This window comes from Sus scrofa, chromosome 2 (assembly GCF_054392235.1).
Source record: "Sus scrofa isolate SSC_HxYL_T2T_F1_AM1 chromosome 2, Sscrofa_HxYL_maternal_Yorkshire_Landrace_v2.0, whole genome shotgun sequence".
NCBI classification, from domain to species: Eukaryota; Metazoa; Chordata; class Mammalia; order Artiodactyla; family Suidae; genus Sus; species Sus scrofa.
In genome coordinates, this window is record NC_139384.1 from 20,748,352 (window position 1) to 20,771,199 (window position 22,848).

Here is a 22,848-nt window from a genome sequence, read left to right on the forward strand (position 1 = left end):
TTCAACCCCTAGCCTGGGAAGCTCCATATGCCACATGCTGTGCGTGCAGCCCTCCTATAAAGACCAAAAAAATAAAATAAAATAAAAGGTCATAACCTGTGTGTGTGTGTGTGTGTGTGTGTGTATGAGTGCACATGTGAATGGTGTGTCTGGAGAGGGGACTCTGCGGGAAGGACCGTGTGTGCATAGGAAGGCCTTGAGAGGGGTGGAGTGGGAGCTGGGGTGGGCCTGGAGGAGAGGCATGTGCAGGGCTGTGACAGCGTTTGCAAGGACGGGCGCGTGCAGGGGTCCATTGAGTGCGCAGGAGTGAGTAGGCACCCATCGGCCTGCCGTGGGGATGCACAGGTACGTGGGAGGTGTGTGCTGGGGAAGGTGAGCGTGATGGCGTGGATACAGCAGGTGTGGGTGCCCATTAGCAGCAGGTAAGGATGATCTGTGTCTTAACAAAGCCCAGGTGACAGGTTCCACTGGCTCCCGGGGAGGACAGATTGCAGCCACAGCCCTGAGCCCAAAGCTTCCTAGCCTGGGAAGCTTACTGCTTGCCATCAACCCTCCTGAGGCTCTGACTCCGCTGGCCTGCCCCACTGCCTCCCTCCTGCCCGAGGCAGGTCAAGGTAGGGGGGCCGTCCCTGAACACAAAAGGGGCACAGAGCTTTTATTAGCATCTGATTGTGCCAGGCCAGAAGAGGCCCTAGAATATTCTGAAATCTCTGTTCCTTCCTTCCTTCCCATTGCAGAAGTCTGAGGCTACAGGGCTGGTCTTACTTCACCAGACCTGGGGTCAACTGAGGACACAGCCAACAGGGAACCTGGTGGGAGCAGGTGGGGAGTGGGAGGAGGAGGGTTGCAGAAGAAGAAGCAAAGCCTAAAGGAAACTGAGCACCGTGGAAGGGTGTCCCTGATGAAAAGAGCCCAGGGGTCCATCCCCGGACAAACACACTTGGCCTGGCCTGCAACCCTCACAAGGCCCCAGTGGCCAGACCGGCTCCTCCCTCAACGCAGCAGGACCCGCAGCCCAGGCCAAGGTTCTTACTGCACAGAATGGACTTGATGGCATCTGACCAACTGCTTTGGGGATGCCTGGTGTGTGGGCCCAGGGACCAAGCCCAATATCCCAAGGGACCCCCCCATGCCCTCTGGCCACTGGACAGGTGGCCGCACAGACTGCCCTCTGTCTGGAACAATCGAGACCAGCCCTTTGGTGGTCACAGCTGACCTCAATACTTGAGATCCTGAAAACCACAGACCGTAGGACTGTCATCTCAGCCCAGGACCGAGACCAGGTCTTGACCGCCCGACTCACCAGCATATTCCTAGGAACCCCCTCCCCAGGGCCAGCCAAGGTGGGTACGCAACGTGGAGGGAATGAATAGACTTGTGGACTGACAAATGCTGGCTGGCTGGCACTGGGAAGTTCCTTAGACATCACGTGGGTCACCCCTCTCCCCATTTCACAGGGGAGGACACTGAGGCCTGGAGAGAAGAAGCAATGTTCTCATCACCTACCCATTGCCGTGGCCACCCTAAGGTCCAGCCATCCCCTGTGAGGCCTCCAACCCCCTCCAGCAGGGCTGGTTGGCACTGGCTGGAGGTGCCCGCCTCCCTGGCATTACGAAGGGTTCTGGTGTCCATTGAAAGTGCCATAATCCATCAGTGATGCCCAGAAAAGGGAGGGAGGAGGGAGGAGGGGAACCCGCCCCCCCAACAGAGGCTGTTACTTGCCAACCTAGTCCCTTAAAACAGGAGGATGCTCAGCCCGACCATCTCGAAACAGGTCAACCCTGGGCTGCCTCTTCCCTTGTCAGTACCTTCCCTTCCCAGCTTAAAACCAGAAATGGTCCAGCCCAACCCACATTGCCAGTTGCCCCTGCTCCCCCATCCTTCCACAGGTGCTATGCTCAAAACCACCAGAAGAGTCCCTGTACCCCAGGGAGTGCCGCCCTTTTCACCGCCAAGGCTTCATGCTCTTTTCTGCTGGGGAAAAAAAAATCCTTCCAGGCCCAGGATAAGCTGTGGTCCTTCTGCCCAGCCTTCCCCAGAGTCATTGCCTTTCCCTGGCTCCTGCGATAGACACTGGCATTCTTTATCCACCTGCCCCCTGGACAAGGAGGCCAGAGATAGCAGATGCAATGCTCCCCTGGGCATCCCCAACACCCGAACCGGGGCTGGCACACAGTAGGCGCACAATAAGTGCATGGTACATTACACTGATACGTGTGCCTGGCCACTCCTTCTGGAGCTGGAGTGAGGACCACAAGGAATTACAAGAAAGAAAAGCGAGGGCTGTGGAAGGCAGGCGGTGGGGAACCACGGTGAGATCTGTTAACAGCGGGAGAGGAGAGAGAATGAATTCATTTCCTCCCTGTAGTAATTTGCCTGTAAATATTCACAAACCACGCAATTTCTCTCAGCCTTCCCATTAAAGAGAAATGCATAAATAAACCAGCCTACCCGGGGCTTTGCACACAGGCTGTTTGTTCCTGTCCTAAAATACTGCGGTGATTATTTAGTCAGCTACAGCACCCCTCCCCCAAAGAGTCCCGGGGGGGGGGCGTCCAGAAGTGGGTGGCTCCCAGGGCAAGGGGCTGGCTGGGCACAAGTCAGCGCTGGTTCCTCTAGAGTTGGAAGTGATGCGCCTAGAAGCTCCGGGGAGCTGTGGACCCAGCAGCCCAGAGGCCGCAACAGGTAGCCTCACCGGCCAGGATTTGGTTTGGCAAAGTGTCTTCCCCACCCCCCACCCCAAGCCCAGGGGAGGGTCTAGAGGTCACACACAGATGGGCTTCTGTGCTCCAAGCCAATCCCTCGATAAGGAGAAAAACAAATGCCTTCTTGCTCGAAATCCATGACACAGGGAGAAGCACAGCAGGTCCCAAACAAAGAGGCTATTGGAGGGCCGACCACGCCTGGGCAGGGGGCCTGTCAGGGCTGAAGTCTTCCATCCAGCGACCAGGATGGAAGTTAGACCCACAGCTCCTCTTGGTGTCCTCTGAGCCCCTGGGGAGGGGTAAACATAAGCCTCCAGGGGCAAGAAGAGAGGGTGGCTCTTGCCTTTTCCCCAGGCTGCAAACTTCTGGGGGGCACCAACAGGGAGCTTAGGCCCAAAGCCCACTCCTGTTACCATGCTCGGCATATGGACCAAATCCTCCAAGCTTGTTAACCTGGACTCACTTGACAATGGCAAATCCTTTCATGGCTCTGGCCCCAGGACCAGCTCTCTTGCTTCTAATCCTCATGGCAGCCCGAGGAGGCAGGTTACTATCATCCCCATTTTATTGATGGGAAAACTGAGGCCCAGAACTAGAGCCAGGCACATAGGGAGTGGAGGATGAAGTCAGGATTCAAACCCAGACCTTCTGGCTCTGAGTCTCCCCAAACTACTAGGGTACAGAGGAAGGAGGCCAGCAAAGTGGACTGAAGCTGGAGTCGGGGTCCCAGGACCAGGGTTGTGTGACTTTTTGAGGAAGGGGGTGTATGTGCCATTTTTCTTTTAAATACATGAAGGCCCAGGTGTACAGCCTGCCCGCACGATGACCTCACTTCATCTCATCAACAGCTCTGGAAGGACAGGGTATTGGGTCCGATTCATAGGTGAAGCAACGGAGGCTCATAAAGCTCCATGGTCTTCTTCCAGCCAGGAAGTGAGAGCCAGGATTTGAATCTGGACCAACTCACCACCACCATGTCTCCTGGCTTCAGGCCCAGCCTCTCTGGTTGGCTTCTGCCAACCAGCGTGACTTGGAGCAAGTCCGTCACCTGGGGGACCTCCATTTCCACATCCCTACCTGAGCCCCGGCCCAGGGTGGCTGGGAAGGTGGAGCGAGTCAGCAGCGAATGTGAAGGAAGGGCCACCGCACAGCACAGCCTATGCCTCCGGCTCGAAAGCCCAAAGCCCTGGCCGTACCTAGAGGACTGACATTTACAGCGGTGCCCCCCGACTCCCGCCAGGCTGCACTGCCAGCAAAGAGATTCAATTATGGTCATTATGGTGCACTTAGGAAACCCAGGGAGCAGGCTAATACATTTCAGAAAGATTTGCAACAGCAGAGGATGGATCAAAACGAGTTTTCTACTTAACCCTCAGTTAAACAGAAAATCCATTTAACCACAAGGCATCGCTCTGTCTTCGCACTCTCCAGTCAATCATTTTTTTTTTTCCTTTACTGTCTGTCGCTTCGATGTATAGTGTTATTCCCTGAAGCTGCCTTAGCGTGAAAAATCAGTTCATTGATGGAGAGAAAGAGGTCCCCAACCTCTGTGGGTTTGCAGCCCCGGATCCACATCCTGACCCCTGGCTTTCTCCAAAAGGGCACAGGCGAGCACATTGCTTCTATCCAGGGCTGCCAAATTTGCTGGTAGGCTCTGGAAGAAGCAACTCCATGGGTCCAGGGGGGAGAGCTAATTCTCACCTCCCACGAGCCCCTCCTCCTCCCTCCCGGGAGCAAACCAAACATCTGCAGTCGTTGGAAGCTCCCCGAAGAGGCCGTGAAAGGATATGCTCAGAGGGACCAGAAGGGCTGGATTCCTCAACCTCCAAGCTCGCTAAGCCACAGCGCGGTGGAGAGAGGAGCTGTCTCGTCGGGAAGGCACGATCAAGAGAAGGGCTAGGATTCAAGGCAGCGAGGGTGCTGCCCACGCAATGGGAAAGAAAAGTTATCAGCCAGCCAGTTTTCTCTAGCATGAAACAAATCGGCATCGACCACACACATGGGACAAGACACTCCAGGCACAGAGTTGCCGGATAAAATCCAAGATGCTCAGTCAAGTTTGAATTTCAGGTAAACAGTAAATAATGTTGTAGCTTATGTTCCAAATGGTCCATGGGACCAATACCGACGGGACATACTTGCCCAGGAAAAAAAAAAGATTCGCTGTCTATGCAAAGTTCAAATTTACCTAAGCGTCCTGGGGTTGTATTTGCTAACTAGCAACCCTTTCCAAGAGGCTGGCATCTAGCATTTAATGGGGGATCTTGGATGCAAGCTGCCCGGCCCCAGCCAGGGCCCCTGGCATGGTTGTCCTGCAGCGGGAGCTGGCGGGCAAAGAAAAGCAGGAAGCCGAACTCAACAGACTTTCTGGAGGCATCTCTGCTGAACGTGTGCCTGAGTGGAAACAAAAGCAGGAAACGAATGGGCCTCTGGTCCCGAAAAAGGGACTGAATGATTTCTCTTCCCTCCATTCCCCAAGCTCTCTGTAATGTTGCTTTATCGTTTTAACAATAACAGGGCGCGCTGGCACGCACGCCCGGGCGCACAAAGGGCTCGACTTTTCTTATCTCCGAGAGCCATCAGGTTGCTCTATTAGATTTCAAGCTCATTGAAGTTGGGGACTTGGAATTTTTAATCCTTGCATCCCAGTGGAGGCTCAGTGAATGACAGAGGGAAAAAAGGAAGGAAGACAGGGCGGGAGGGAGGATCTGTTGGTCTAAGCACCAAGGGCTCGGAAAGCCGAACTTGGAAAGGGGCTTCTGGGGCCCGGCAGGACCTCCCAGGCTGGAGGAGCCACTCTATCACCCTGGGTCTCCTTGCTCCCTTTCCTGGGTGCCGAGGCCTCAGCAGCCAAGGGCTTGGGTGCTATTGGGACAGCAGGCAGCACAAAGCCCAGCCTCCAGCCTGAGACCCCCCCCGCCCCTCCCCCACCCGAAGCCGAGGCTTTGCATTTCCCACTCAGCCACCACCTGGCAAGGGGACACACAGGCCAGAAGCAGGAACAGGCTCGGGGAGCTTCTCCCAGAGACAGAAAGCAGATCCTGCACCCTCCTGCCCGACCCTGTCCCTCTCCCTCGGGACACGCCTGCCTCTTGGTTCAAGTTCAGTTGAAACAGATGTTGTGCGCCTAAGAAGCTAGCCCCGTCTTTGAAGCCTGGGAGAAACATCTCAGCTCCGAGGGGGCTATTTTCCTACCAAAACGGCTCTCCGGGAGTCTCAGCAGAAATAAAACCCCCAAAGTCCTGGATGCTGATCTCCTGGTATTTATGAGATTTTTCATTAGAACGGCTGTCTTCACCGACTGCTCTGCCGAAAGGGAAAGGGAAGGAGAGAGAAGGAGGGAGGGCAGCGATCCCACTGAGCAGGGCTGGATGCTTCCCCAGGAGGCAGGAAGCCTCACAGCCACGAGGGCAAACTGCCAACCCCCCCCCCATGAAGCCTTGGGTACCCGACTCTCCATAACGCCAGACACTGCACACAGACGGTGCTCAGACCCAGGGCGACCTTTAGGAATTGGAGCTTAATGCCTACCTACTCAGACCCCCCTGCCCGGGATGCCAGCTTCCGTCCTGCTGCCCTCCTCCGTGTATACTGGATGCTGAGATAGCCTTTCTGTACCCATCCCAGCTGGTAACCAGCTGGTCACACACTGCAGGATCAGTCGCACACAGGGTCCCCTCCTCAGACTCTCCCATCCCCTCCCCTCCACCCCACAGCTGCAACCTCCGTGGAAACCAAACCCAAGCACAGGACAGTGGGAGCCGTTTGCACGCAGGGTATGGGCAAGAGGGGATGAACCATGAGCCACCTGCAGGGAATTTAAAAACAAACATAAAATCCAACTGAAAGCCAACAGTTCTAAATGAGGTCGATAAAACGCTCTGCCTTAAAAAAAAAAACAAAAAAAACTTCTTGCTCCAAGTTCTAAACAATCGCTGTAATCACGGTTGCGTTCTAATAATACCAACGGAAGCTTCAAATGAGCACATTTTTATTACTTAACCTTTAATAAATGTTGTGTTTACATAGACGTTCATAGGGAGACCCCCCGCTAGTACAGCCAGACCCCCACACAAGCCCGATGCAAGCCGAACCTGCTGCACACATTCGAGGCGAGAAGGATTCAGAACTGCCTGAGTTCCCTTTGTGCACAGTTCCCATCTGCAGCCCCTGCGCCGCTGGATGTGCTCACACTGAAATAGCAGATGTGAACCAGGCAACGACAGCACCGCGACGGAAAGGCCGCGGAGACAGGCACGGATTATTGGCAACGCTGCCGCTTCCTTTCATCCTCCCAACCTTGTGGGTTTGACTCTTTTAGAACTTTGGGTATTTTTCTCTCTTGTTTTCCCCCAAATATCCATTAATATAGTTAAAAAGTATGAAGCCATGACGTTTCTCCCCCCTTTTCTGTGCTGTAATGTCTGTTTGCTTGGTGATACAGACCCCGTTCACCAAAAGGAGGGTTTCGCAGAGTTTCTTTTCTGGCCATTATGAGCCTGTACTTCATCACTATTACTGAAAATGATATTGTTGTATAGAGACGACAGGTATTAAAATCATCGTCCCCAGGCATTGCATACCCTAGTGTGCCCTGCTGTTCCTCTTCCTTTTCTTTTTTTTTTCCGTTTTCAGGCCCGCACCTGTGGCAAATGGAAGTTCCCAGGCGAGGGGTTGAATGGGAGCTGCAGCTGCCAGCCTACACCAGAGCCACAGCCACATGGGATCCGAGCCACGTCCGCAACCTACACCACAGCTCACAGCAACACCAGATCCCTGACCCACTGAACGAGGCCAGGGATCGAACCCATATCCCCATGGATACTAGTCGGATTCGTTTCCACTGAGCCACGACGGGAACTCTGTTCTCTTCTATTTTATGTGGGGCACTGACAGCTGAACAGTGCTCACCTTCAGGGCAGGCTAAGCCCCGGGTCTGCTCCTGCATCTGACTTCTCTTCTGTGCTAGCTCCCAGGACAGTGCAGAAATAAGATCTGTGGGTTCTGCTGTCCTGAATGCACTGCGCCCTGGGCAGCTCTGGTAGTGGGCATCTTCCGCAGGTTCTCCGAGATCCTGCCTCCCCTGATCTCTTCCATCTACGTTCACCCCCCAGGATCTCACTGAGGCGTAAGGCTTGAAATACTCTATAAGCTGATGGCTCCCCGATTTGTCTCTCCAGCCCGGACCTCCCCCCTGAACTCCGGGTTGGTTTGCATCCGTGTTCTTGCCACCTCCACCTGGATGGATACATGTTTCCACTTAAATGCCTCCAAAGAGAACTCAGTATGTTCCCCTCACCTTCCATCACAGCCTGGCTCACCCAGGCTCCTCCGTTTGCAAAACTCTGCAGTCATCCTGGATGCCTCTATTTCTCTTCCACCCCATCCAAACCATCGCATCGCCCATCTGGATTCGAACACCAGCCTCCAGTCCCATACAGTCTGTCCTCCATCCCACAGCCGGAGTGATCTTGGGAAAGTGTACAACTGATCCCGTCTCTTGCTTGTACACTGGCTTCCCATTATATTTAGGAGCAAAATCCAGGGAGTTCCCTGGTGGCTCAGTGAGTTAAGGATCTGATGTTGTCACTGCTGTGAAGATCCCTGGCTGGGAACTTCCACACGCTGTAGGCATGGCCCCCCCAAAAAAGAATCAAAATCCAAAGTCCTTACCCGGCTGGCTGCTCCCTCCTGCGGCCTGTCCTTCCTTACCTCCCTTGCTCCAGCACCCTGGCCTCCAGGCTGGCACTCTGACATGCCAGCCACCACCTGCCTAACAGCCCTTACTCCTGCTGTTCCCTCCGCAAGGAAGGCTCTTCCGCAGCTGAAGTCAAGGCTCGCTCCTCACTGCCTGCAGGTCTTGGCTCAGGACATCTGATCAGGATGTCCCCCATCCAAAAGCACATTCCTGGCCACTCCCTGTTCCTTCCTGCCTCTAATACTGCCTGACGCTCAGTTTATGTGTTCAGTCTGTCTCCTCCAACTAGAAACCAAACTCCACGAGGGCAGGGACTTGGCTCTTCCGTTCACTATGATATTTCCAGCATATAGAGCAGAACCCAGTACCTAGAAGTGGCTCAACAAACACTTAGTGAATCAGTGAATGTGGATTCACACTTGACATCTGCTGTCAAACCAACTCTGGGCTGGATATTGTTGCCACCACGCCATTCTGCAAATGCAGAAACTGAGACTCAGAGAATGGAAGAGATTTACCCTCAAGACCCCTGAGATAGCTGGTGACAAATCCATGATTAAAATAGAGGCTTCAGGAGTTCCCATTGTGGCTCAGCAAGTTAAGAACCCAATTAGCATCCATGAGGATGAGGGTTCGATCCCTGGCCTCATTCAGTGGGTTAAGGATCCAGCGTTGCTGCAAGCAATGCAGCTCAGATCTGGTGTTGCTGTGGTTGTGGCTGTGGTGTAGGCTGGCAGCTGCAGCTCCAATTCAACCGCTAGCTTGGGAACTTCCATATGCTGTAGGTGCAGCCCTATAAAGAGAAAAAATAAAAAAATAAATAAATAAATAAATATATAGGCTTCAAAGAAAAGAAAATCAGTAGAAAAAAAATCAACGAAATCAAAATCTTCTTCTCTGAGAAAGTTGATAAAATGGAAAAGCCTCCAGCTAGACTATGAAAAAAAGAGAGAAGATACAAGTGATTAATATCAGAAATGAAAGAAACGACATCATTATAGTTCCCCATGAGCATGAAAAGGGAAATAAAAGAATCCTATGAGTAATTCTATGCCCATAAATTTGATAACCTAGATGAAACAGACCAATCCACCAAAACTCAAACAAGAAGAAATAAAGGAGTTCCCGTCGTGTTGCAGTGGAAACGAATCTGACTAGGAACCTTGAGGCTTCAGGTTCGATTCCTGGCCTCACTCAGTGGGTTAAGGATGCCGTGAGCTGTAGTGTAGGTCACAGACAAGGCTTGGATCTGGTGTTGCTGCGGCTGTGGTGTAGGCTGGCAGCTGTAGCTCCAATTAGACCCATAGCCTGGGAACCCTCATATGCCATGGGTGCGGCCCTAAAAATGACAAAAAAAAAAAAAAAAAAAAGAAGAAATAGAAAATCTGAATTGGCCTGTATCTATTAAACAAACTGAATCGATAATCAATAACCTTAAAAAAGAAAAACATCAGGCTCAAATGGGCTCACTGGTGAATTCTACCAAACATTTAAGAAGGAAAGAATACCAATTCATAACAGTGTCTTCCAGAAGATGCTAGCAGAAAAAAATACTTTATAACTCATTCCATGAGACCAATACTAACCTAATACCAAAACCAAAATAGACATTAGAAGAAAACTGAAGACCAATATCTCTTATGAACATAGACGCAAAATCCTCAACAAAATATTAGCAAATAGAATTGAAAAAAAGTATGAAAGAATTATACACTATGACCAAATGGGATTTACCCCAGGTAGGCAAGACTGGCCCAACTTTAAAGTCAGCTAATGTAATCCACTATATCAGCAGGCTAAAGAAGGGGGGAAAAAATCACATGATTGTATTAGATGCAGAAAAACACGTGACAAGATCTAATACCTGTTTATGATTTAAAAAAAAAAACTCAACAAACTAGAAAGGGGAATTTTCTCAACTTGAACAAGAATATCTACCAAATAACCTACAACTAACATCATCCTTAATGGTAAGAAACTAGAAACATTCCCATTAAGACTAGGAATAAGGCAAAAACATCCCCTCTCACCACCGCTTTTTAGTACTGTACTGATAGTCCTAGATGATTCAATAGGACATAGTTTTCACTTTCACAGATCTGGAAGGAAGCTCTGTAAATATATACATGTGTTTTAATTTTATAGTTGGGAGGGAAGAAATAAAACTGCTTTTGTTCACATATGACATCTACTCTATGCATAACTGTCTACGTATAAAATCTGAAAGAAGTGACCCAAAAAACTCTTAGAACAAATAAGCATTTATAGTAACACAAGGTTGCAGGATACAGGTTTAGTGTACAAGATTTCACTGCTTCTCTATACACCAGCAATGAACAAGTGGAATTGGAAATTAAAAATAATAATAATACATTTTCTTTTTTTTTCAATGGTTCGTACTTTCATGCACATTTTAATAAACACAACATACTTCTGCAGACAACACTGAGGTGATCTCAATCTGTACTGACTTCTTTTTTCCTAATATATTTCCCTTTAGAATTATCATCTCTCTAATTAATGAAATGTGGCCAAAGTTTGCAATTGAACTTCCCCATTATTTAGATTCTGAATGCATGAATCAACTATAATTATTTAAAATCCTGAATTATTTGAAAGTCCATATAAGGATATTTTACTGCAACAAAGAAGCATATCCCATTTTACCACATATATTTTACTATAATGAGTAAGCAACAGAATAAAGAACTAAGAAATTACATAACCACTTTCTAAATCAAAGCAAATACACAGGAGGGGTGAGAACACAGGGTTCTCCTCCTGTGCCAACATCACACATCCAGAACAGCAGGCATTTACTTTAGGCTGACATTTGGCCTCTGGGCAGAACATTCCTGTCTTATTTTCATCTAATAATACATTTTCATTGGCACCAAAAGAAACAAAACACAGGTATAAATTTAACACAATGTATAAGATGTATATGAGGGAAAACTACAAAACTATGATGAGAAACATCAAGGAGGAGCTAAATAATTAGAGAGCTATTCCATGTTCATGGATAGGAAGACTCAATATTGTTAAGACGTCAGTTCTTCCCAACTTAATCTATAGATTCCATACAACCTCAATCAATCTCAGCAAGCTGTTTTGTGGGTATTAATGAATTGATTCTAAAGTTTATATGGAGAAACAAAAGATCCAGGATGGCCAACACTACACTGAAGGAAAAGAACGAAGTCTGAAGACTGACACCACCTGACTTCAAGACTTACTCTCTGGCTACAGTGATCAAGACAAGTGCTGGAAAGGAAAAGACTGACTAGATAATGGAACAGAATAAAGAGCATAGACTCACATAATACAGCCAACTGATCTTTGACAAAGGATCAAAGGTAGTACAGAGGGGAAGAAGTAGTCTTTTCAACAAATGACGCTAGACAAGCTAGATAGCCACATGCAAAAAAATAAATCTAGACACAGATCTTATAACCATCACAAAAATCACCTCAACATGGATTACAGACTTAAAGGTAAAATATAAAACTATGAAATGCCTAGAAAATAAGATAGGAGAAAGATCTGGATGACTCGTTAGACAACAACATCATAATTCATGAAAGAAATAATTGATAAGCTAGACTTGATTAAAATTTTAAAATTCTGTTCTGTGAAAGATATTACCAAGGGAATAAGAAGCCAGGGAGTTACTGTTGTGGTGCGGTGGAAACCAATCCAACTAGTATCCATGAGGATGCAGGTTCAGTCCCTGGCCTTGCTCAGTGAGTTAAGGATCTGGGATTGCCATGAGCTGTGGTAGAGGTCACAGATGCAGCTCCGATCCTGTGTTGCTGTGGCTGTGGTATAGGTCGGCAGCTATGACACCAATTTGACCCCTAGCCTTGGAATTTCCATATGCCATGGATGCTGCCCTAAAAAGATAAAAAAAAAAAAAAAAAGAGAGAGAGAGAGAGAGACAAGAAGAAGCCATAGATAGACTGGGAGAAAATGTCTGCAAGAGATGAAAAGATAAAGGACCATTATACAAAATATATAGAGAACGTGTAAATCTGTAAACTTGTCGTAAAACTCAACAATAAGTAAACTAATAACCCAACTTAAAAATGACAAAAGACCTGAACCGACAACTCATCAAAAATACATAGATGGAATACAAGTATATAAAAAGATGCTTTACACCATATGTGATCAGGGGATTGCAGATTAAAATAAGATCGAATACCCAATACACCTATAAACCCAAAGCGCTAACACCACCAAATGCTGTCCAAGATGTGGACCAACAGGAACTCTCATTCATTGTTAGTGGAAATGCAAAACGTAGTCACTCTGGAAGACAGTTTGGCAACTTCTCACACATTTAAACACAGCTCTTACCATACAATCCAAGAGTTGTGCTTCTTGGTATTTACATAAATGAGCTACAAACTTAGATCCACACCAAAACTGCAGAAGTTTATAGCAGCTTTATCCATATTGCCAAAACTTAGAAGCAAAAAATGGGTAAACGAACCGTGGTTCATCCAGACAATGGAATATTACTCAGGGCTAAAAAGAAATGAACTGAGAAGCATCATTCACCATCGCTAAAAATGTGGATGCAATCCAAGTGTCCCTGCGCAGATGAATGGATACGCCACATGTGGAATATTATTCAGCTTTAAAAAGGAAGGAACTTCTGACAAGTAATACAACATGGGTAAAACTTGGGGACTTTACGCGAAGTGAAATAAGCCAATAAAAAAATAGTAAAGTACGATTCCACTGATGCAAGGTTCTTAGAGGAGTTAAAATCAGTGACAGAAAGTAGAGTGGGGTTTGCCAGGGTCTGGGAGGAGGGGGAAATAGGGCGTGATTGTTTAATGGGTATGTTTGGGTTTTGCAAGATGCAAAGCGTTCTGGAGATGGATGGTGGTGATGGTTGTACAACAATATGAATACACTTAATGGTCAAAACAATAAATGCTGGTTATATATATTTTACCACCATTAAAAAAAATAGGAGAAAAAAGAAGTTCGGCTAGGAAAACATGAAAAAACATGGAAGAACCTTCCATGCATATTCCCAAGTGAAGGTAGCCAATCTGAAAAGGCTCTGTACTGTGTGATTCCAACTCTAGGACGGGCAGAAACAGGCAGAACTATGCAGACAGTAAAAAGATCAGTGGTGGCCAGGGCTCAGTGGGGAGGGAGGGATGAAGTGGCGGAGCACAGAGGATTGCTGGGGCAGTGAAACTACTCTGTATGATACCATCATGGTGGATCCACGTCATTATCCATTTGTCAAAACACATAGAATGAATGGTCAGCACCAACAGAGAACACCGTGTAAACGGTGGGCTTGGGGTGACAGCGGCCTGTCAATGTAGGTTCATCAGCTGTAATATAGGTGCCGCTGGGTGCGCGATGTCAGCAGCAGAGGCGGCTGTACGCGTGTGTAGGGATGTGTACGGACAGCAAGGATGTGAGAACGCTTTGTACTTACTTTCCCCTCAGTTTTGCTGTGAACCTAAAACTGCTCTAGAAAATAAGTCTATTTTTTTCTTTAAAAAAAAAAAAAGAGTTCCCGTCGTGGCTCAGCAGAAACAAATCTGACGAGCATCCATGAGGACGCAGGTTCAAGCCCTGGTCTCGCTCCGTGGGTGAAGGATCTGGTGTTGCCATGAGCTGTGGTGTCGGTCGCAAATGTGGCTCAGGTCGCAGATGTGGCTCAGATCCCGAGTGGCTGTGGCTGTGGTGGAGGCTGGCAGCTGCAGCTCTGATTCGATCCCTAGCCTAGGAACCTCCATATGCCTCAGATGGGGCCCTAAAAAGGAAAAAAAAAAAAAAAAAAAAGGCTTCAGAGTCCAGAGCCCAATCTCCATCCTCCATCCCACAGTGACTTTCTCGCATAACATAGCCCCACCCATGGCCCAGAAAGGGAAGACGCCTTGGAGAACCTTCGACCACAGGGAATGGCCTCATTCATGTCTTCTCATGTCAAAGAGGCGGTAGCTGCAGCAGGATGATCACCAGCCCAGGTCAGAAGACTCAAAGGCCCCGAAGACTACACCCCGCTCTACCTTCCACCGCTGTGTGACCTCGAAGAAGTCACTCACCCTCTCTGATGCTGACATTCATCTGGAAGTGGGGTTTCCACCCCCTCCCTCTCTGCCGCACCTGGCTGTTCGGAAGTTCTTTAGCTGTGATTGATCATGTGGATATATGTCATTATCAGAAAATTATAATAAAGCCTTTAAAACTGTTTTATTAAAGTGTCATCGACTGACAGCGTTGTGTCCATTCCTGCTGTACAGCACAGTGACCCGGTCATGCATCATCTATATACATTTTTTTCTCATACTATCTTCCATTGTGTTCTAGCCTAAGAGATTGGAAATAGTTCCCTGTGCTGAACAGAAGAAAGCCTTTTAAGGGCATGTTTTTCTACTTTTTGCTGCACGAATGGAAAAGCAATAGTTTGCTCATTCTTTAGATGAGGAAACTTAGACTTATCATTAATCTCTCCTCGATGTTAAGAAGTGGTCCCCCCACAGAGGGAGCCAGCCAGGTCCGGGAGGGAGGGGGGTGCCCTGCGGAGGGAAAACCTCCACCGGCTGAGCTCCCGTCGGGCAATGGGGATGTGGTCCTGGGATGGACCTTCTCGCGCACACGTCAAACGGCTTGAAAAAGAAAAGAAGGAAAAGGTTCGGGATGGACGATAGCCTCGAGGGCAGAGGAGGACCAGGTTGCTGTCATGAGTCACATGTGGACACAGCACTGGCCTGAGGCCAGGAAGTTCTGGCAGACGGTGGGCTGAGTAAGCAGGAAACTGGGGTGGTGAGAACCTGTCACCCTGTCTCCTCACAAACGTGTCCCAGAGAGTGAGGGGGAAGCCAGGAGGGAGATGAGGCCTGGGGCTGCTGTTCCTTCCTGTGTGTAAACTCAGACTTGCGCCCCACCAGTCCGAACTGGACAAAAAACAAGGGCGGTACTGGGATGTCCCAGGGAATGAGATCCACCGCTTTCTGGAAGGCTGACTCCTTCCCAGGCAGTGGGCTACTCATTTGATATCCGTCATCTCATGTAATCTTGACCATGAAGCCTCCAATTGCAATTTGTCTTCATCTAACAGAAGATTAAACTGAGTTCCCTTGCCCCGAAGCTAAAAAATTGCCCCGAAATTCATCTGATACCAAAGCTATGCTCTCCCCCTCGGCGAACCTGCTTTGTGACTTGTAAATAACACAGGGGAGAGTGTGATCGCTGTAGCAAGACTGAATCCCTTTCCTACCTGGTCAACAAAAAGATGGCAGCTTGAATCCAGCGAGGATGGGGGAGTCACGGGACCCCAAAACCACACTGGCTCTATGAACAGATATAAAAGGTCTGGATGGGGGGAGGTGATGGTTCCACCCACCTTGGCTGGGCTCAGCACACAGCTGGAGCTCTGGCCTCAGCTCTGAGGGCTGGACTATAAAAGTGCCAAGTTCAGGCTAGAGTCCTCCCAGAGGTGGGGGTCAAGAGAGCAGGCAGTCCAGAGAGGATCTAGACCTGCATCCCCAGAGGAGGGTGGAGGTGAGTATGCCCTTGCAGCCAGCAGCTGAGAAGGTATGATTGGGGGGTGGGGTGCAGGAGAAGGGTCTCGAGGTAAAGGAGTGGTGCTTGTTCTGTGCAGCCCCACAGAGCAGATTTGGGGGAAGTGGATGGGGGGACAAGAAGATAGATTTCAAGGCAGCACAAGGAGACACTTGGACTTCACTTGTTAGAGACAGCCCAAGGTAGCCCAAGACAGCGCAGGCTGCAGTAGAAGTCACGAGGCGCAAGTCCCTAGAGACAGGCAGCTACTGGTAACCACCTGGCAGGAACTCTGGGGCAGAGAATCTGCCAAGCATTCTGTCAGTTGCCTTTAAGCCCCTTCCAGCCTCGGAGAAGCTGACCTGTCTGACCCTTGTCCAACCCTTTGCATGAGTAGCCAGAGAATATGGATTCACCTTACAGAGGCAATGAAGGTGCTCAGAGAGCTGGAACAACTTGCCCAAGGTCACGCAGTGGAGCAGAGCTGGACTGAGACCCAGGGGCTTCCTCCATGTCACACTGGGGGTGGGTAGGAGGCTAATCGAGCTCACCCGGACCACTGGCTTCTGTTCCCACCTTTGGCATCACCGAAGCCTTGGTGGAATAAAGGAGAATCAGGACACCCCCCCCTCACTAATCTCTTTTGACTCCATCATGGTCTCCTTGTCCCCATGACTGAACCTTTAGCTCAGGGTCACACGTTCTCCACCTGCCCTGCCCAGAATCATTCCGGCAACCTCCCATCCAGCCTCCCTAACTCTGCCTCATCTTCCTCTAAATGCCAGTAGTGTCTAATCTAAGTTGCACATTGGAATCCTTTGGGCAGATTTTAAATATACTAATAGTCCTCCACGAGTTACACACAAAGCTACAGTAAACAAAACAGCATGGTACTGGCATAAGGCTAGACACATAGACTGGTGAAATGGACTTGAGAACCCAGAAACAAACCTATACATCATGGCTAATGGGTTTTCAACAAGGGTGCCAAGAATCTTCAATGCGAACAGAACAGTTTCTTCAACAGTGGTCCCAGACAAACTTGATACTCACGTGCCAAAGAATGAAATTGGACCCCTGCCTCACACCATATGCAAAAATTAACTCAGAATGAATCAATGACCTACATCTAAGAACTAAAGCCCTAAAACTCTCAGAAGAAAACACAGAGGTAAATCTTTATGACCTTGAATTTGGCAATGGATTCTTAGAGGTGACACCAAAAGCACAAGCAGCAGAAGGAAAAATAGATAAGGAGGTATTGGCTCTGCTCCTTCGCCACCACCCACCCCTACTGGCCACCTGCTTCCCGCTGTCAGATCTCAGCAGGAGGAAGAGCCTGAGGTCTCCTAGAAAATGCCTTCACTCATTTGCTCGGCCTGCTGTAGAGGGCTGGCTGGGGAGGAAAAACAGCACGGGACTTCCCTTTCCGTCTGAATTCCAAACTCTGGGCAAGGTTGGGTGGAGCAGGGCCACCGTGGGAGCTGGGGGAGGGGGGCAGTGTCACACAGGGTGCTCTGTGGACACATGGGGACCACATGAATGCCACAGGTGATGCTGTGAGTCCCGGGGGATGCGTCTTGAATGCCCTAGGTGCCTCAATGGGCACCACAGGAAGCGCTGGAGTGCTGTGGGGTGTTCCCAGGGACATACACAGGTGCCTCTGTGGGAGTAAAGGGGTGCCTTCGAGGTCCTGTGGGTGCTGTGGGGTGCTACAGCAAACATACTGTCCATAGGACAGGAGCCCCGAGTTTAGGTCCTAACCCTGCTGCTTTTTAGAGGTGACCCGTGGAATAATAACTCTTCTGAACCCCAGTTGTCATCACTTAAAAAGAGCTTTCTAATCCCTGCCTCCTTGGGGCCGGGAACAGTGATTAGCTACAGAAACGGTCCGGGAAGAATCAGCAGGAGTGAAGTGTAAACCCTGGGATGAAGGCTCAGGAAGAACTGTTCACACCCAAGCTGGCCCCATGCCCTGGGGGTGTCAGAAGAGATTGCTGACACAACCCAGGCCCTTACTCTCAGGCCGTTTTTAGACCAGGCGCAGAAAGAGGTATGTGTCTCCAGGGTAACCCCGCTGTGTGGTCACAAACACCCAGCTCTTAGAGCCCAAGAGCCCGAGCCTCTTTAAGGAGGTCACCTTGGGAGGCCACACCATTCCAGGGGCTCCCCTCATTCAAAGCAAACAGGAACATCTCACCAGCATGTCCTTGTCCTCACAGCCACCCAGGGGTGTGTGTGTGGGGGGGGATGGGTGCATGCTATTTGCCCATTTTGTAGATTGGCAGACTGAGGCTCCGAGCAAACAAATCAGTCTCATGGAGTGAGCTCCTGAAGGGCAGAGCTGGGGCTCAGCCTCCACCAGCCCGGCTCCCAGACCCCAGCAAACTGCCCACAAACAGCTCATGCTCGTCGGCCCACTGCTCGTGATCCTCCTTCTATCTTCCCTGTGACGCTTCGTCTCTGTTTCCGGGCTAACAACGGGGATGAGGCTCAATCACGCTGCCCCCTCGGCAATGCCCCTGAAGGTAAAGCAAGGACAACAGCCCCCTTGCTGCTTTTTTCCGTACGTAAAGTGCTTCTTCCCTCTCATCTGAGCCCCACGGCTTCCCCTGATGGAGAGACATCCCTTCCAGAAAGATCCTGAGGAAGTTAAGCTTTTTCCGACTCGCTTCAGTGCCTTCTCCTGGGGCCAGGCTCTGGGTTAAGGCGAGAGCTTCCTGCAGGGATCAGGGCAGCCGCTGCCAGGGGCTTACAATGAAGATTAGGGCGCAGGAGGCTGGCGGAATGGGGTGAGCTGCGGGACACAGATGCTCCCCGCCCCTCCGCCACTGTCTGCTTGGGTGGGCCTTGACCTGGCCCTGCCTTACCTGCTGCTAGGACCCGGCCACCCTGCCTTGCATTCCAACCAAAAATAATCCTGGCCGGCCAGCGGGCTCACTCCATACTTAAAAGGATGAGCTTGGAGACCAGGCGAATATCAGATCAGTGACTAGAAAAGAAGCTGAGTGCTTCCCAGCCACAGCAGCAAAGGCAGGCAAGATCGCAAATGCCATCAGGCAAATGCCACCAGGCAGCTGGGCGCAGCACTTTACAGTGTGTCCTTCCCACCCATCATCATAGTTGCCTGGGGGGCAGGGGAGTTGTGTGTGCAAGGCGGGATGGTGCGGGGCGCTTTCTTCAGCTCCCTCATTTCATCTTCTCCCCCCCACCCAACAACCCCCTCTGTAGGTATGATGCTTCCATATCAGAGATTAGAAAACTGAAACCCAGAGAATATATGGAGAGGCCCGAGTTTTAAAAAAAAATTCTCAGGCAAGGAAATAAATCATTTTTATATCTTCGTAAGAAATGGAATTTCAGAGAGGTGATTTGGCTTAAAGGATTTCTCAGCCTTATGATTCAAGTCACAGAGCTGGTGAGCAAAGGCACAAGAACGGTCATGCAAGGGCCCCAAATGCAGCCACATTATCTACTGCTGTGTGACCTGGAGCAAGTCACTTAACTTCTCTGAAGCCCAGTTTTCTCTTCTCTAAGATGGAGGTGATGACAGGGCTGCTGGCACAGGATCGCACTTAGCCCTGCAGCTGGCATGGAGAAGCCCTCTGTCAATGCCGGTTAATCTGACGCTTCCGATTACCTGGGACTCAAACCTGGTTCCATGTGCACCTCAGACCCTGTGGTCTTTTCACTGAGAGGCTCCGGATCGTCCCTTTCCCAATCCTGGCAATGGAATTTCCTCAGAGCTTTCGAATCCCCACCCCCCCAGCCTTGCCCAGACCCCCGGCCCCCCATTCCATCTCTGCCTCCCTGCTGCACCCCCCACCCCATGCCTTCCTCTGGCTCAGCCGCTCAGCCCTGCTCCTAGATCATCAGCAACTGAGGACTCGCAGACCGAAACAGATTCGAGGCACTGCCACCCCACTTTGCAGACAAGAAAAGGAAGCCCAATGAGGGAAATGCCTTGTAAGGACTCATGAGGCCCCAGTGGTGACACCATCTGGGCCAGAGGACAGACATCCTGGCTCTTCATTCAGGAACCTTTCAAGAGGTGACCCAGCCCCTCACCCATCCTGCGGTCATGGGCAGCCCAAGAAGCTTCCAGAACCCGAGAAGCGATCAAGGCTTTTCCATTCCCCATTCCATCATGGGATGTAGTGATGGATCCTAGTCCTTGTGGACTTAAACTTTATCCGGAGTCTGGAGAGGGGGGAGGGGTGGGGTGGAAATCCTCCTAGGGGAGTTCCCATTGTGGTGCCTCGGAAACGAATCCGACTAGGAACCGTGAGGTTGCAGGTTCGATCCCTGGCCTCGCTCAGTGGGTTAAGGACCTGGCGTTGCCGTGAGCTGCGGTGTAGGTCGCAGACACGGCTCGGATCTGGCATTGCTGTGGCTGTGGCATAGGCTGGGGGCTACAGCTCTGATTAGACCCCTAGCCTGGGAACCTCCATATGCTGTGGGTACAGCCCTAAAAAGACCAAAAAAAAAAAAAAAAAAAACCCTCCTAGGTAGACTTTTCCTTCCCACAGTCCCAAGACCATGGTGGGGTCAGGGGGCGGTTCTTAACGCAGGCAGGACCCTCTCTGAGCCCCCAGGAGCTCTGCTTTCCCCGAGGGCCACTGCCTCCAGCCCTTCATCCCTCACTTCCTGGATCAACTCAGGACCAGCCATGACCCTCGACCCCATCAATGGAGCAGTTCCAGCCTTGGTGAGACCCCACTGTGGCATCAGCCTCTCTCCCCTCACCCATCACCTTTGCTCCCCATCCCTGAACAAACAGCTAGGGTGGGGACAAGAGTAAAGCCACCCTTTGCCTGCCCTGCACCCTGCAGCGAAGATTCTGGAAGGCAGGGAGAGGAGAGACGGTCAGACCCTCTTATTTGAATAAGAGCCATGCCCGCATGTTGCCAATCATACCTCTTTCAACTGGTGTTTCTTCCTTTCAGGGGTGTCAATATTTTCTTGAGCTCTCTTTCTGATGGTGGCGTTGGGAGAAACTCTAGAAGGAGGAGAGAGAGAAATACATTTTAAAAAGGCAAGGGAGTTGCTGTTGTGACTCAGTGGTAAGGAATCCGGCTGGTATTCATGAGGTTGCGGGTTCGACCCCAGGCCCCGATCAGTGGGTTAAGAATCTGGTGTAGGTCTCAGACACGGCTTGAAGCTGGTACTGCTGTGGCTGAGGTGTGGGCCGGTAGCTGCAGCTCCAATTTAACCCCTAGCCTGGGAACTTCTATATGCCACAGGAGTGGCCCTTAAAAATTAAAAAAAAAAAAAAAAAAAAAAAAAAAATCTGACTAGTATCCATGAGGGCGCAGGTTTAAGCCCTGGCCTTGCTCAGTGAGTGAAAGATCCAGGGGGTTGCCACAAACTGTGGCATAAGGCGCAGATGCAGCTTGGATCCCGTGTTGCTGTGGCTGTGGTGTAGACCGGCAGCTGCAGCTCTAATTCGACCCCTAGCCTGGGAACTTCCATATGCTGCGGGTGTGGCCATAAGAAGAAAAAAAAGGCAAGAGACAGGGTACATGGGGCTTCTGGGGGCCACTTTGTCCAGAGGTGCACCCGCTCTGTCCTCCCATCTTTGCAGGTGCAGAAGCCAGACAGGCCCCCATGGCCAGAAAGACAGAAGCAAGCACCCAGCCTCACAGAGGGTCCCAGAATGGGGTCCCCAGGGCCCTAGGGACTGGGGCATATTTTTGGTCTTTCAAAATCAGCCCGGGAGCCTGAACAATGTTCCTGTGATGCCATGGAGTGGGCTAATCACAGTGGCACGTTGCGTTGCTTTGCTTCCAGCTAGAATATTATCAATTTGGTGTGGGAACTCCATTTTCCTCAGGCAGAAAAAAAGGCTTTCTGAGTAATTTTGAAAATGCAAAAGAGAATTAATCATTGCTTAATGAATGCAGGCTTTGGGGCAGACCAATACTTTCAAGATCTGGTATCTGGAAAGAGATAAGTAAGAAGCAGAGAAATCTTTGGTGGTGAAAAAACAGCCTCCAAGCACAGGGGCCAGAAGCCCAGCCTTGCCACCCCGCACCCCCCACCCTCCACCTCTTCTGTCCGTTTGAGAACCCCCAGGTCACAGGAAAAGGATCAAATTCACCATGTCCAGGTCACATACCTGCCAGCCAAGGGCCAGCCAAGGGGGACTAGCTTGTTCACATGCCCAGCTGAGCAACAAAAGGGCAAAAGTTACAGTGGAGCGGGGAGGGCCAAGCTTCCCCATCCCTCTGTGCACAATAGAAGCCCTGGTCACGTTTCATGTTGTCTCTTATAATAATGACAACAATCTAGATGCCCTCAGCGATGTAATGTATGGCCACTTTAGGGATGAGGACCATGATGAAAATTCAGAGAAGTTAACTTGCCCAAGGTCAGATGGCTGAATTGGGGCAGAGCCCAGACTAGAACTCAGGTCCACGGGAAGTCAAGTCCATTGCAAATGCCAGCTCCACATTGAGAGAAGTGCACGCAGGAGAGCAATGAGTTCAAGGTCTACCCTGCAGATCCCAGCGCCGGGGCACCTTATGCATAGCTCTCAGAACTCTCTGCTTGGAGTTCCCGTCGTGGCGCAGTGGTTAACGAATCCGACTAGGAACCATGAGGTTGCGGGTTCGATCCCTGCCCTTGCTCAGTGGGTCAAAGTTCCGGCGTTGCCGTGAGCTGTGGTCTAGGTCACAGACGCGGCTCGGATCCTGCGTTGCTGTGGCTCTGGCGTAGGCTGGCAGCTACAGCTCCGATTCGACCCCTAGCCCGGGAACCTCCATATGCCGCAGGAGCGGCCCAAGAAATGGCAAAAAGACCAAAAAAAAAAAAAAAAAAAAAAAAGAGAACTCTCTGCTAACTGATGGGGAGCAGGGCTTGGCTGGAGGATGGGACCCTGTCATATTTGGCTTTCTCAGCCTCAGA

General features: G+C 50.2%; 1 protein-coding gene across 4 annotated transcripts in view; it reads right to left on the reverse strand.

The window, feature by feature from the left end:
• TSPAN18 (tetraspanin 18) overlaps positions 1–22,848 on the reverse strand; it is a 207,417-nt gene that overhangs the window by 148,624 nt on the left and 35,945 nt on the right. For all 4 annotated transcript variants that reach the window (XM_085010089.1, XM_085010090.1, XM_021083155.2 and 1 more), the window contains exon 2: positions 20,860–20,941. The gene's annotated coding sequence lies outside the window, so the exon portion shown is untranslated. The remainder of the gene's footprint in view (positions 1–20,859; positions 20,942–22,848) is intronic.